The following is a 14,126-nucleotide window of genomic DNA, read 5'->3' as shown; positions in this document are numbered from 1 at the left end:
TAATATGGATCAGGATTGATCAGGCAAGACCTCCTAAAACTTGACAGGTGATATATATTAGCAAAGGTTACTGCTGATCCTCCCAGGACTTGGTCATTATCTCAAATTTTTCTCTCTGGGACCCTAAGGATACTTCACCCACAGACAGCAGGTAGCAGTTTGAAGAACACAATGTCCACATCCCCAAGAGGAGTGTGGGAGACTTTTAATTATTTGGTGGGCTATAGATGTTTGTTATCATTTAGGGGAATACAGCATATTGATATAAATTTAAAGTTATTTTTGTTACACTGTGTATATGTTTCTACTCTTGTTTAAAGAATTTTTGCATATTAATAAAAATTTAAGGTTATTTTTGTTACAACGTATTGTATATATGTTTCTATTCTTGTTTAAGGTATTGTACCTATGCAGTTTATTTTAAAATGTAAGATAAATTTCTCGTTTTTGAAAGCTCTTATAATAAACTATATAGGCTAATCAGGAAACACAGGTTAGTGATTAGTCATTTATAATAATCAAATTTGTAGATATGTTAGGCTTTCCAGATCATATAGAGATATATTTTAGATAGATAGATGATCTTCAAACTTTTTAAAGACCTACAGAATATGGCATTTAAAATGGTTTGTTAACATAAAGTTTTTCATGACAATGAGACACATCTGTTCCTGGCAGCACAAATTTACTTCAGAGATGATGAGAATTGAAGAAACTCCTTATGGAGTTTGCTTTTGTTGTGGCAAGCTTATCCACTGGGCAAATAAACTGCTCTTGCCTTTGACTGCTTGGCTATGTGCTGTGCAGACTGGACATGCAGGACCCAGAGGAAAAAAAATGGTTGAACTTTGCCAAAACAAGGCAGGAGAGTCCTTCAAAATCCTGCTTCACAGAAGAGTCTGCCAGATATTCTTCAGGACACCTGAAGGACTGCCCTTCCTTGTTTTGGCAAAGGGCAGTCTTTCAAATTTCCTGCTTCACTGAAAAGTCTGCCAGATATTCTGGGCCTGTAGGCTGAAGATGGATGCACCAATGTTGCAGAGGAACTTTGGGTCACTGTCCAGGCAGCCAAATGTCCCTGTTGTTAGGTAATATCCCATCCTTCTGGGCCTTTGATGGAGATGAAGGCTACATAGTTGTAGTTGCAGTTTTCCTCAGATATGATAGAAAGTAAATTAGGTGTAAAACTTTGGATTCACTAAGAAAGGATAGCTAATGCGTTATTTTCTTTGAATATGCTAACTACAAATGGACAGAATTTTGTAAATGTAATTCCTACTTGATAATTGTTTTTGTTGTATGTAGTTTTAATGAAAGTTAAAACTTTCATTTTTATTTAGACAAAAGGGGTAAATATAGAATATTATTCTAAGGTCTGTTATTTTGTTTAGGTTGCATTTGTTTAACTCTGTCAAGCTGTGTTACTGTGCCTGTCTAAAACACCCAACGGTCTAATAAAGAACTGAATGGCCAATAATGAGGCAGGAGAGAGAAATAGGCAGGGCTGGCAGGAGAGAAATATATAGAAGGAGAAATCTGGGAGAAAAAAGAATAAAGAAGTAGTCAGAGAAGGAGAACCCAGGAACCAGCCACACAGCCACATGGTGATGTGAGAAAAGGGATCTGAAGATGCCTTCCATCTCATCTCTAGCCAGCAGGCCTTATAGGAAGGGCAAAACAGGTGATCATCCCAGAGCTCAGGCTGCCACTCTGATTGGGAAGCCAACCACACTTCTGAGACTTCTGATGTGTGCTCCCTCTCTGGTTAACACCATTTGTCTTGCACCATTCTCAGGACACCTGAGTTTAGTATCAAAATGGTGCGTGATGACCCGGCACCTTCCAAGTGTACCCCACTTTGTTCTCGTGGGGGCGGACTTCTGTAGAAAGTCAACAGACTGATAACGAAGATTGAAAAGGAGAATAAAACCAATACGTTCAAGTATTTTGTAAAAACTAACCTGGAAAAGAAATGCTCATTAGAGTTATATTTGTTAGTTTGTTTATATGTAGTTTTTATTTACTTAGATGTAGTGAATGACAAAGACTTAGCTGAGCCATGAGGGTTTTACAGGAAGCGTAGGAACCAGCAAAGCAATAGAGTTATCTTTGGCCAAAGTCGCACCAAAATCATTGTTTATAAAGTGGCATTACGAGATTCTTTAAATTTTTATTGAATTTTATTTCTGTGTTTTGAGTATATGCACATCTGTGCACATATAAATGTGGAGGTCAGAGGTCAATGTCTGGAGTCAGCCATCACCTTCCACCAAGTGCGTCCTGGGATGGAGTTCAGGTTCTCAGACGTGGTAGCTAGTACCCTTATCTGCTGAGCCATTTCACTGGCTCTTTTAAAAGATTTTAAAACAAAATCCTTAAATAAACGACTTCTTTAAAGTCATTTTTCCAAAATGTCTGACAGCAAAAAACATAATCATCTTGATTAACCATAAAATCTGATTTTTTAATCCACTTGTTAGCGGAGAAGATAAATAACTTAACCCAACTTTTAAAAGATGACTGGTTTGAAGTTTTATAAGAATGAGCTAAGATTTGACCTTAGGAATATTTTAAAATTTCCTTTTGAGGATTTCATACATGAATACTTTCTTTACATCACTCTCCCTCCCTCTCCTTCCCCTAATTCCTCCTCTGTCCCTTCCACCCCCTCTCAAATTCATGGCCTCTTACTCTTTAATTATCATTGTTACATACATGTATATAAGTTTACAAACACAATCTGCTAATTAATAACCTTCAGTAATCACTACTTCCATCCTGTGACTCATCCTCCACAAAGCCTTCACAACTCATTTGGTTGTCCTGTGGTGTCAAGAGAACCTCCTGATAATGCCCTCATCTCTCCTCTTCCATTTTGGAATAATCTAGTCTTTGCCCAAGGACAAAATGGCATTTTAGTCCGTGTCAAAAATCTTTCTTAATTTTTTTTTTAAAAATCCCCTTTTTATTTTGACCTGTTTTTTTTTTTAATGGAAAATGCACCCTCTTCACATTCTATCCTTCTCTCTCCTACTCACTGAATCCTTTTTATTTGACTTCCTCAATTCTGTGAGAAAGAACGACATAACAAGCAAACTGACAAACTGTATTAAAGTAGAGGGGGATCCAAGTTTCACTTACGACATGACGCAACAAATTGAGAATATCTGTCCATAGTCAGCCACACTCCCAGGCTGCTGTTATCCCTATGCAGAGCTTCTGGGTTTTTAAGGTTCTCACACATTTTATCCCCCTTATACATTATATCCTCACATGAGTCTGAGAGTTACAGAATGTTGTATTCCAGCAAGAGCAGGCCCAGATACCAAAGTTTCCAATGACCTTGCATAGGCAAGAAGGGAAAAGGGAGAGAGAAACACAGAGAACCAAAAACTCTTTTATGTAACCCTGTAGTTGCAGTGAGGGATACAAAAGATACCTGTTCCTCTCCAGACCTGGAGGAAACAGCAAACTTTTCTGGACCAAGGAAAAGAGTATCTAGTAGTAGTATGAGGTGTACAGGAAGCTTGCTGTTGGGTCTAGTGATGGCAGACTAGACCTGAAGCATTGGTATATTGATTTCAAAAAATAATTTAGAGAGCTATGCTGGCCAGAGAAGCAGCTAGGAAGCCTCCAGATCTTCACTCTCACTCCTCTGCTGCAAATCCAACCCCCCAGTCTCATTCTCAGCTTTGTAGCAGACTGCTGGATGTTGCCACTCTTCCCTCTCTGCCCCCATTCCCAGAGGAATGAGCAGATCTTGGTGGCATCGCCTATTTTTTCCCTCCTGGGGACCCCATTAGCCCTTTCCCCAGCCCATTTTCATCCCTATGTGTCAACCCCCAATACCAAGAAACACATTCTCACTTGAACCCTCAATGGCCACACCAAGCAGGATCTTAGAAGCATTTCCTACCAGGCAACACACAGCCACCACCCAGAGAGCGCAACAGAATACAAGGAATGGAACACCCACCCAACAAAGACAAGACCAGTTCTCAGCACCTAGAATTACAATGATCCCAAACTGGCCTATAAGCTACTGTAAAAGCAAAATCAATAACAGCAAGGACAATACATCTCCTCTAGAGTCTAGCAACCCTACCAACAAAATAATATATAAACATATATTAGAACAACACCTGATTTCTCAATGGAGATTCTAAAAGCCAGAAGGGTCTGGAAAGATGTTCTCCAAGCCCGAAGGGAACATAGATGCCAGCCCAGACTTCACCCAGCAAAGCATTCTGTCACAATACTGGAGAAATAAAGACATTCCAGGATAAAAGCAAATTTTAACAATATCTATCTATCTATAAATCCAGCCCTACAAAAGGTTTTAGAAGGAAAAATTCAACCTGAAAAGCTTAAGCACATTTGAGAAAATATAAGTAATCAATAATATCAGATCAAAAGAAAGAGAAAAAAAGTTTTTTGGTTTTTTTGTTTTGTTTTGGTTTGGTTTTTGATGGTTTTTCGAGACAGGGTTTCCCCGTGTAGTTTGCGCCTTTCCTGGAACTCGCTTTGTAGACCAGGCTGGCCTTGAACTCACAGAGATCCATCTGCCTCTGCCTCCCAAGTGCTGGGATTAAAGGCGTGCACCACCAATGCCCACCGAGAAAAAGTTATAAAATAAAACCCACACCACAATAACAAAGTAACTGGAATCAACAAACATTACTCATTGATAATTCTCAAAATCAATGATCGCAATTTTCCAATAAAAAGACACAGAATGGCATCAACCTCAGGGCTAAAATCAAAACAAAAACAATTAAACACACATCTTCAACAAATGGTGATGGTCAAATTGGATGGCTGAATGTAAAAAAATTCAAATATTTTCATAGGTATTATCCCACACAAAACTCAACTCCAGGAGAATCAAAGACATCAACGTGAGGGGAGATACACTAAACCTAATAGAAGAGAACATGGAGAATAGTCTTAAACTCATTGGCACAGAAAGACTTTCTGCATAGAATACTGATAACACAAAAATTAAGAACAATAATTAACAAATGGAACTTCATGAAACCAAAATGTTTCTGTATGGCCAGGACACCATCATTCAAACAAAATGGCAGCCTGCAGAATTGAAAAGTACTTTTTACCAACTACACATCCACTAATGAGCTAATATCCAATATACATAAAGACTCAAAACACTGACTATCAAGAAAACAAATACCAAAAATCAAAAATGGAGACAGATCTAAACAGAATTCCCAAAAAAGGAAACTCGAATGACTGAGAAGCACTTAAAGAAATGTCCAATGCCTTTAATTATCAGGGAAATACGTATTAAAATACTTTTAGGTTTTACTTACACCAATCAGGATGGTCAAGATCAAATTTAAAAGTGATAGCTCATGCTGGCACAGATGTGGAAGCAGGAGAACATTCATCCACTGCTGGTGGGAATGCAAACTTGTACAGCCACTATGGAAATCAGTGTGGCAGTTCCTCAGAAAGATAAGAATCAATCTACCTCAAGATCTAGTCATAACACTCTTAACCATATAGTCAAAAGATGTTTCATCCTACCACATAGACAATTGCTCAACCATACTCATTGCATTTATAATTGCCACCTATTAATAAACAACATCAATGGATGAATGGATAAAGAAAACTTGGTACATTTACAGAATGAATTATTACTCACATTTTGCAGAATGAATTTATACTCATTATTATAAAAAAAATAAAATTCACAGGTATATAGATGGAACTAGAAAAAAATCATCCTGAGTGAGGTAACTTAGACCCAGAAAGGCAAATATAATATGTATTCACTCATATGTGGATGTTAGCTGTTAAGTCATTGATAAGCAAACTACAATCCATATAACCACAGAGCTTAGGTAGAGAGTAAGGGACTAGGAAGAAGGTGAGATCTCCCTAGGGAAGGGAAATGAATAGCTAGTTATGGATGGATAGGTTGCGGGGGTTGGAATAGGATGGGGCAAGAGAAAGAAAATGGACAGGGACAGCTAAAACCAAGGAACACTTGAAGGGGTCATATGGAAACCTAATACAGTATAAGCTTCCTATCATAAATGCATATATGAAGTCAATCTAAATGAATTTGCCAAACAATGGGGGAGACAGAGCCACAACTTGACATCTCCTGTTACCAAATAAAGCTTCCGGTACCAGGAATGGGTTACAGCTAATCTAGTTCTTGGTCAAAAAGTCCCATGGGAACCCTCAAATAATCCAGGCTACTGTCAAGGCTGTTGGTGGTTCTCCACACACTGACAATAAGGCCCTGCTGCTGAAGACGACCTCTAAACAACTCACTGCACATGGAGAAATCAAGCTCGTGCCTACTTAGAGGCTTCATTTCTATGAGCTAGTTGTCATGCTACTACAAGGTACTCTGGAAGCTACCAAAGGAGAAAGGCAGACACTAAACCAGCTACAAACCCTTTGATCTACAAGAGTGACCTGCTAGTGCAATAGTGGCTTATAGGAGTAACCAAACAAGAAGGCCTACGCCATGAGATAGACAGAACTCATGCCCTGTGCTGCGTGAGGGCCAGGAAGAGGAGACTAGACAGGCTAGGGACCTAGGGAAAACAAAATGCTACTGTTCTGCTAAAGGAATACAGCAATAAAGTAACTCACAAGGACATTCTGCTGTACTCACAGATCTGTGCCTGGCAGCCATCTTCTTGCAGCAAATGGGAGCAAGGACAGAGACCCACAGCCAAACATGTGCAGAGAGTGAGAGACCTTTGGAACACGTAGCCCTAAAAGGAGTATCTCCATCAAACCCCTTCTCTCGGGGCTCAGGGAACTCCCAGAGGAGATGGAAAGTGTGTAAGAGCCAGAGGAGATGGAGGACACCAAGGAACCAAGGCCTTCCAGACATGACAGGGCTGGTACACATATAATGCAGAGACTGTGGCAGTATGCACAAGGGCCTGCATGAGTCTTCACCAAATGGGGTCCTAGAAAAGTGAACACAGGCCCCATCCTTAACCTAGAAGCTATCCCTAATAGGTAGTCACTTGCAAATGAAAAGTTGGTTTTCTCTGAGGGGGTCTCACTGTGGAAACAATCCAGTCTTAAGGGTAGGTCTCATGTCCAGCAGTAGACAGCCAACAGAAACTCAAGGCATCTTTGGGGTTCTTTGCCTTATAATGTTTAGTCAGAGCAATTTTTTTCTATCTTACAGGTCCGTAGCATATGTAATATGGCTTCTGGTTTTATGTTTTTATGGGATTCCTGTGTGTGTGTCAACATGTATATCTCTGAAGTTTGTTTTTTCGGGTGTTTCATTCTGAGCTGGTGATATGAAAAGGTACCTGGCTATCACCCTAAAAACAAACTGCTTTATATCACATCTCCAACCAGCAGGCCTCATAGATAGACAGACCAAAGGCCAAGACAGACAGTCATCCCAGATCTCACTCATGTCTCACTGATACAGGCCTTCCTTGGGACACTGAGACTAGTTAGTGTCTACAAGTATCAACCCTGTACTCCTCCAGGAATCACCTGGACTGGAGCATTAACTTATCCCAAGCAAGCCATTAATACATGGCAAGCTATTAATAACATGTATGTATAGGTTCTCTTCTACAGCATAGAATGAAAAAGCACCTCCATTAAATGAAATATGAAAGTGCCCCTCCCCAGAGTTCATAGTCGGAGGATAAACATACAGAAAATTCTGAGACAATGAAAGTGGAAAAGCAAACAGAGGAAAATACTAAGAAAAAAATGACAGATTAAGAAACCAAAATGAATAGGAATAAACTTGGTCAAAGTAATATTCATTGTTAGAACAGAGCTTTAAAAAAAAATCAATTGAAAAGCTTCCCCACATATTAAGGGAAAAAAGACAAGTAAACAACAAAAATAATAAGAAAAACAAAAATGAGCAAACAAAAAAAACAAAAAAAACTAATGAAGTGGACAGGGGTATCCATATTTTAGACAAAACATCTAGTTTTTAAGACTTATTGCCAATCAGACTATACAATTTTAAGTTACATAATTTATTTACTTTCTCTATGTATTAACCTGTAGAAATATATGAACACATTTAAAAAACTGTTTTAAGTGTGCCTGGCAGGCTATTCAAAAGAATTAAAATAAGCAATATTGGTGGGTAGTTTTATGGGAAAAAATACATCTTCTAATTTCTAAAAGAAAATACCTTAGAGCCAGAATTCTGCACTAAACATACATTTCAGGTCATTGAGAATGCAAAATGATATAACTTGTCATTAAAAAGTGAGAAATTCCACCAATTATATATCTTGAATTATAATTTTATTTAAAGAAAGTAGGAGAATTCTCAGAAAACAGTGAAACAATGCAAGATTAAAAAGATCCAATGGAGCTATGTACATAGTTTAAATATTGTAAAAGCCTATTTCCAGTGGTAGTCACAATGATACAAAACTCCATTTTCCAGCCAAACAAGAAGATTGCATCTATAATGCAATATTTCCATAATATTGAATTATTCAAATTATTTCCAATAATATTTCCATAATTGGGCCAATAAAAATGCTCAGTAAGTAGGTAAAGGTGCTTGCCACCCAGTCTGATGATCTGAGTTCCATCCTTGAAACTTATATGATACAGGAAGAGAACACACTCCTGAGAGTTGTCCTTTAATCCCCACAAGCACACTGTGCCTTTCAGAAATATGTACATAGGGGCTGGAAAGGTGACAGATGACACAATAATTATTGTGCACTGCTGTTGTAGAAGACTAGAGTTCTGTTCCTAGAACTCGGTCCAGAGGCTCACAACTGCCTGTAATTCCAGCTCCGGGAGATCCAATGCCTCAGGCCTCCTAGTACATTTGCACTCATATGCACATCCCCATACACCACACACACACACACACACACACACACACACACACACACACACACACACACACAATTAAAAATAAATCTAATCCGGGCGGTGGTGGCGCACATGCATGTAATCCTAGCATTAGGGAGGCAGAGGCAGGTGGATCTGTGAGTTTGAGGCCAGCCTGGTCTACAGAGCGAGTTCCCAGACAGGCTCCAAAGCTACACAGAGAAACCCTGTCCCCGAAAAAAACAAAATAAATAAATAAAATAAAAATAAATTTAAAAATTATATACTGGTTTCCACTTTTGACTCACTATGGAAAACAAATTACAATTGTCATAAAATCCTGCAAAACATGAAAGATCTTGATTATATATATATATAATTATAAAATTTATTAAAAATCATATTTTATAATATAATGTACATCTGTGTATATTTATTACATGTGTGTGTGTATGTATAGTAATAGAGCAACAGAATTGAGAAGATCACTAAAGAAGAAAGGGAGGAAACGATGCTAAGTGCCTTCTCCTCCACAAAGTAAGTAGGGACAGCATCTAAAGATAATGGATCAGAAACAACTTCTAAAACCAAGTTGTTCAGCTGCCTTTCTGAAAGGGACTATGTAAATAAGCTACTAAATGCTGTAAGGGACAGTCCCTTCCCAGAAGCACTCCAGCTAAGAAACAGGGAAGAATCAGTAGTGTGTCACCATTTTACAACTCCCAGGGCAGAAAGAGATCTTGAGACAGGAGAACAAACATAGAGGCAAACGTCGACACCCAGAACTCTAGCCACAACGACTAATTTACAGGACATGTAGAGAAGAGAGACCTACCAACGACACAGCAGGAGATGTCTACAGGACACTACACATGTCACTCAGGACCTATAAATCAGAACGGGATAGAGGAAACCCAAAACACATATCGTCTAAACTCTGTAGTCTCAGAATTATATTTGTATTATGCTTGCAGAAATCTTCAATAAAAGGAAGAAGAAAATGGGGGAGGGGGAGGAAAGGGGAGGGGTTACAGGGAAGTCAAGGAAATCATAAATATTGGAACAGAATGTTGGAGCTGCTGATAGGACTGAGTTCCTATAAAAGCACCTGGAGAAGGGTTGATTCATCCCCCTTGGGTCAAGTTTTAAGATGGTCACCATGCCTCTTGCCACTTTGCTACTCTGGCCTTGTATAACTTCCTTCCGTCTGTCCCACCACCCTTATTTAACAGGACAGTCTCCCTAGTGATTAGGCTACCATCATGCTAGATGAGACAGAAAGTCTCCTAAATGCTTGGGAGGCACCGCCACCTGTGAGGGATGACAATGCAAAGTTTTAGACACTGAGTAACCTGCATCCAGCAACTTGCAAGAAAACAGAGAACTCCAGTCCTCTTGCTGACCTCAAGCAACTAGAATGAGCACCCCAGGGGCTGGCAGAAGAGCTCAGCCCCAGCAGACACCTTCAGTTCAGGCAGGTGCGACACCTGGGCTCTGCAAAAACAGTTAATCTGTGCCTGAACAGGATCTGTAAAATAATACATTCGTTTTTGTTAAAAGCCACTGAGAGTGTGCTAATTAGTTATGCGGAAACAAAACCAATACCTGCTCCTTACACATGAATACATTAGCTCTTAGATGACTAAAACAGGGAGACTGAGGCAGGAGGGTTATTCCAAGTTCAGGGCTAGCCTGGACTCCAGAGGAAGTACCAGGCTATACAGGGAGATTGTCTCAAAAAGGAAGCATGCTAGGGGGTGGGGGATTGCTGCAGTAAAAACGTAAATTGTCTTAACCACTGAAATTTAAGAGCGCCTAGAACTCATCCGAGTTGTTGGTCACACTCAGCTTCTCCGCAAGTGTGGAGTAGGGCCCCGATTCTGCACCCAGGAGAAGGACTTCTGATGCCAATGCCAGACTTTCATTGGCTGTGCACACATCAGAGGTCCCTACTTATTTATCCCTATTTTTAAGTCCCCCATTAAGACGAAGAACACTCGAGAGCCTGGGCGCGATGTCTTCTTCTTCCCTCCTGCTCACCACTGAAGTCGCTTCCTTCTGCATCCGCTGGGCTGCAGCCTCTGGCATAGGCAAGTAAGTCTATGATCCACTGCCCAAAGAAGGCCCCTCCTAGTCCTGTCCCCTCAGCTCCGTAGCAGCCCCTCCTTCCTTCCGGACACCTCTGACCTTGACACGCCCTGCAAGCCCCTGGCCAGACCAGAAGCATCCCCTGCGAAGCCCACACCGGAACGGACCTGCTGCCTGCAGAGAACGGCGGCGGCAGGACTGCTCTGCTGGAAGCTAGAGTGCTGAGAGAGTGCAGAATCGCTCCTGGGAGAGGGCGAGCGCTCCTGGGAGACCTGGGATCTGATCCCTCCTCAAAGTGCAAGCTTCTAAGCTGCGCCGGCCGCCTTTTATGCTATGCGTGAAGAACAGTTTCGGTTTCCCTTCTGCTCCCAGAAGCAGCCTTAAGTTTCGGTTTCCATTCATCGCCAATCCGAGAAGCCGATTTGGGAAATGTAGCTTTTAGCATCGCTCTGTAAAGTCAGAACTGTAAGACAAGGAAAACGGAGGCTTTGAGAGTATTGAGGTAAATAGGGAGGGAATTGTGACAGAGAAACCTGAGGACTTCCAAGCCTGGCAACAGTGGAGAGGGCCATAGAAGCAGAACACCAGATGTGGTGCCTTTTGCTCCCTCAGGTGGGGGCAGGAAGGAATTTGAGAATGCCTGAGTTGATTACTGAAGCCTGTGACTAATCTATTTGGGATCTTCTTTGGCCAATAAACACCACTAAACAAGCTGAAAATGGAGCCTACTTATTTTTATTTCTGCCTTAATGATTTTTCCTTTTCTTATCTTTCTCTCTCCCTCTCTCTCTCCCTCTCTCTCTCTCTCTCTCCTGTTGATTCCTGCAATTTAGTTTGGTTTTTTTTTGTTGGGTTTTTTGTTGTTGTTGTTGTTGTTATTTTTGGTTTTTCGAGATACGGTTTCTCTGTGTAGCTTTGTCCCTTTCCTGGAACTTGCTTTGTAGACCAGGCTGGCCTCGAACTCACAGAGATCCGCCTGCCTCTGCCTCCCGAGTGCTGGGATTAAAGGCATGTGCCACCACGGCCTGGCTGCAATTTAGTTTGGATAGCTGGATTGCTTAGTATCTCTGTGACTTTGGGAAGGCTTTAAATATGCTGATTCTAGAAAGCAAGGAAGTCTTGCATTTGGGTGATCTTGACCAAGATGGGACTAGAAGCTGAGCTCTCTACTCAGTAAGGAACTGGCAGAACTCTATTCCACAAGGAAAGAGCACTGGATGCAGTGAGCAATAAATTTTCAAATCATAAACATGTTCCCTAGCTCAACAAACATTCACCACTTTGAAAGTCATTAAGGATGGGCCCCTCCCTCATGGTCAGCTTTCCACACACCTCCTGTTTCCTTGGTAACAGAAAGGGAAGCATCAGCTCTGATCCTCCTGAACATTAAAATACCACATGAAGAGGGGGAAGTATAAGGTCCATTCACAGAAGGCTATGTTCTGGTTGAGAAAACATGATCTGAGTTCTTCCTCTGAGCCTGGGTGGATACATGAAGTTCTGACACATCCCGCAGATTGGAAAATTATGTATTATTGTCTCCCTCTTAAGAGTTAATATCTTAATAATGTCTTAGTATGTCTACTACCTGGCTAGAAGACCTCTTCTCAATAAAACTGACTCACCCAAGGACATACTAGGCAGATGGGAGGAATAATCATCTCCTTCATAAGATACTATACTTCGAAGTAGCCCTGTCCACATGCAGTTGTTCACAGATCTTTGCTTCTAAGAGTGTCTGTTTTCCTGAGTTCTAATTCAATAGGCGTTAACTTTTTCTTTTGGCCTTTCTATCTACTTGGATACTAACCAAAACCCTAAGCATACTGGTTTTTGAACTCTGGACTTTCTCACAGTTTCTCTTATGGGAGCCCACAACTGACTCAGTTTCCCAGTTTGAATCTGATGTCTATTCTGAGTCAATAGAGTTCTAGCTTGTTTGCTCCAGGCCGTGAGAAAGTCCTGACTAGCCTGCAAAGTCTCCTTGAAGGGCTGTGAGAAAGTCCTGATTAGCCCACAGGTAGGAGCACACGTCTGCTGATGCCAGCCGGAGGTACTTTGAGATAGGAAATGAAACTGCCTGCTCCTTGATGCAAGGCAGGATAGATAGTTGGTGAATGCCTGTGCTGTGCATTGTTCTACCTCTGTCCTTCAAAACTGTATATAAGTTGGCTGTCAAATAAACTCGGGGCTGTCCGGCATTGACTGGCAGACCTCTCGACTCTTTTCTGTGTTCCTCATTGTCTCTCCAGTCCACACACCCTCACTCAGAAGAGTGGCAAATCTTTGTCCTCTCTTTTCTCAGCCATGCCTAGTATTTACAGCTCACCTATCCTCTTGTTTTTCTCTCAAATCCTAATAAAATGTTCCTTGAGCTTCCTTCTAAATATATCCTTAAGACTCCTTTATCAATAAGACTGAAACCTCACAAAAGGGAATCCTGAAATAGACGACTCCTGGTTCCCCAGTGAATGATGAAAGTCAACCTTTCAATAAAAAAGGTAGGAATGGTCAAGAAAAGGGCATTGCTTAGGTCCATCAAGCATTTATGTGTTTATGGTATTTGTTTATTTGGAAATCAGGGATGGTCATTCATGGTAATATCGAGAAAGAAAAGCAATGGACTTGGAATTAATATCTGACCTTTTCTAAACAAACCTCCTTTCTTACTCACTCTTCAATAATATTGAAAAGTTGAATGTTGCCCTTCCCTGCTTCCTCCAGTAGAGGTCAGTGTCCTAATTCCCTGGGATTGTGGTAACTAACAGACACTGTACAGACTAGGCTACAGGAAGGATGATGAGAAAGGGGGATTATCCCAGGTGGGCCAAAAGTAATCCTAACCAGAGTTTCACCATGGTGGACCAGGGAATCCAGGCTGGTAATCTGATTACAAATGGAGTCATTTAACAACAGTCTGTGGAGAAGAAGGAAAGACCACAAGTCAAGGAATCAGTTGAAATAATCCACTGGAGAAGGGGACAAATCACCACAATTTGAGCCAACTATGAGCATTGGGAGGCCTTTACTTAGCCAGCTGACAAAGAGTGAGCTAGCACCTCAGGAAAGCTCTTGGAATAGAAAACAGGCCAGGGTAGGGCTTTTAAAGTCAAAAGGCTGCAATCACATCACACAGGGTACAGGCTGAGGATAGTTTACAATGCACCCTCCTAAAACATGAAATGGGGGACCCCTAGATATGT

The 14,126-nt window shown here is 40.9% G+C and overlaps 1 protein-coding gene across 1 annotated transcript in view; it reads right to left on the bottom strand.

The window, feature by feature from the left end:
* LOC131894232 (probable ATP-dependent RNA helicase DDX60) overlaps positions 1–11,215 on the bottom strand; it is a 97,781-nt gene extending 86,566 nt beyond the window's left edge. Inside the window, exon 1 of the mRNA XM_059244463.1 lies at positions 11,091–11,215. The gene's annotated coding sequence lies outside the window, so the exon portion shown is untranslated. The remainder of the gene's footprint in view (positions 1–11,090) is intronic.
* Between the last annotated feature and the right edge of the window lie 2,911 nt (positions 11,216–14,126).

This window comes from Peromyscus eremicus, chromosome 17 (genome assembly GCF_949786415.1).
Source record: "Peromyscus eremicus chromosome 17, PerEre_H2_v1, whole genome shotgun sequence".
In the NCBI taxonomy this organism is placed as follows: domain Eukaryota; kingdom Metazoa; phylum Chordata; class Mammalia; order Rodentia; family Cricetidae; genus Peromyscus; species Peromyscus eremicus.
Note: the sequence above shows the minus strand (reverse complement) of the source record. Positions and strands in the feature narration are given on the sequence as shown.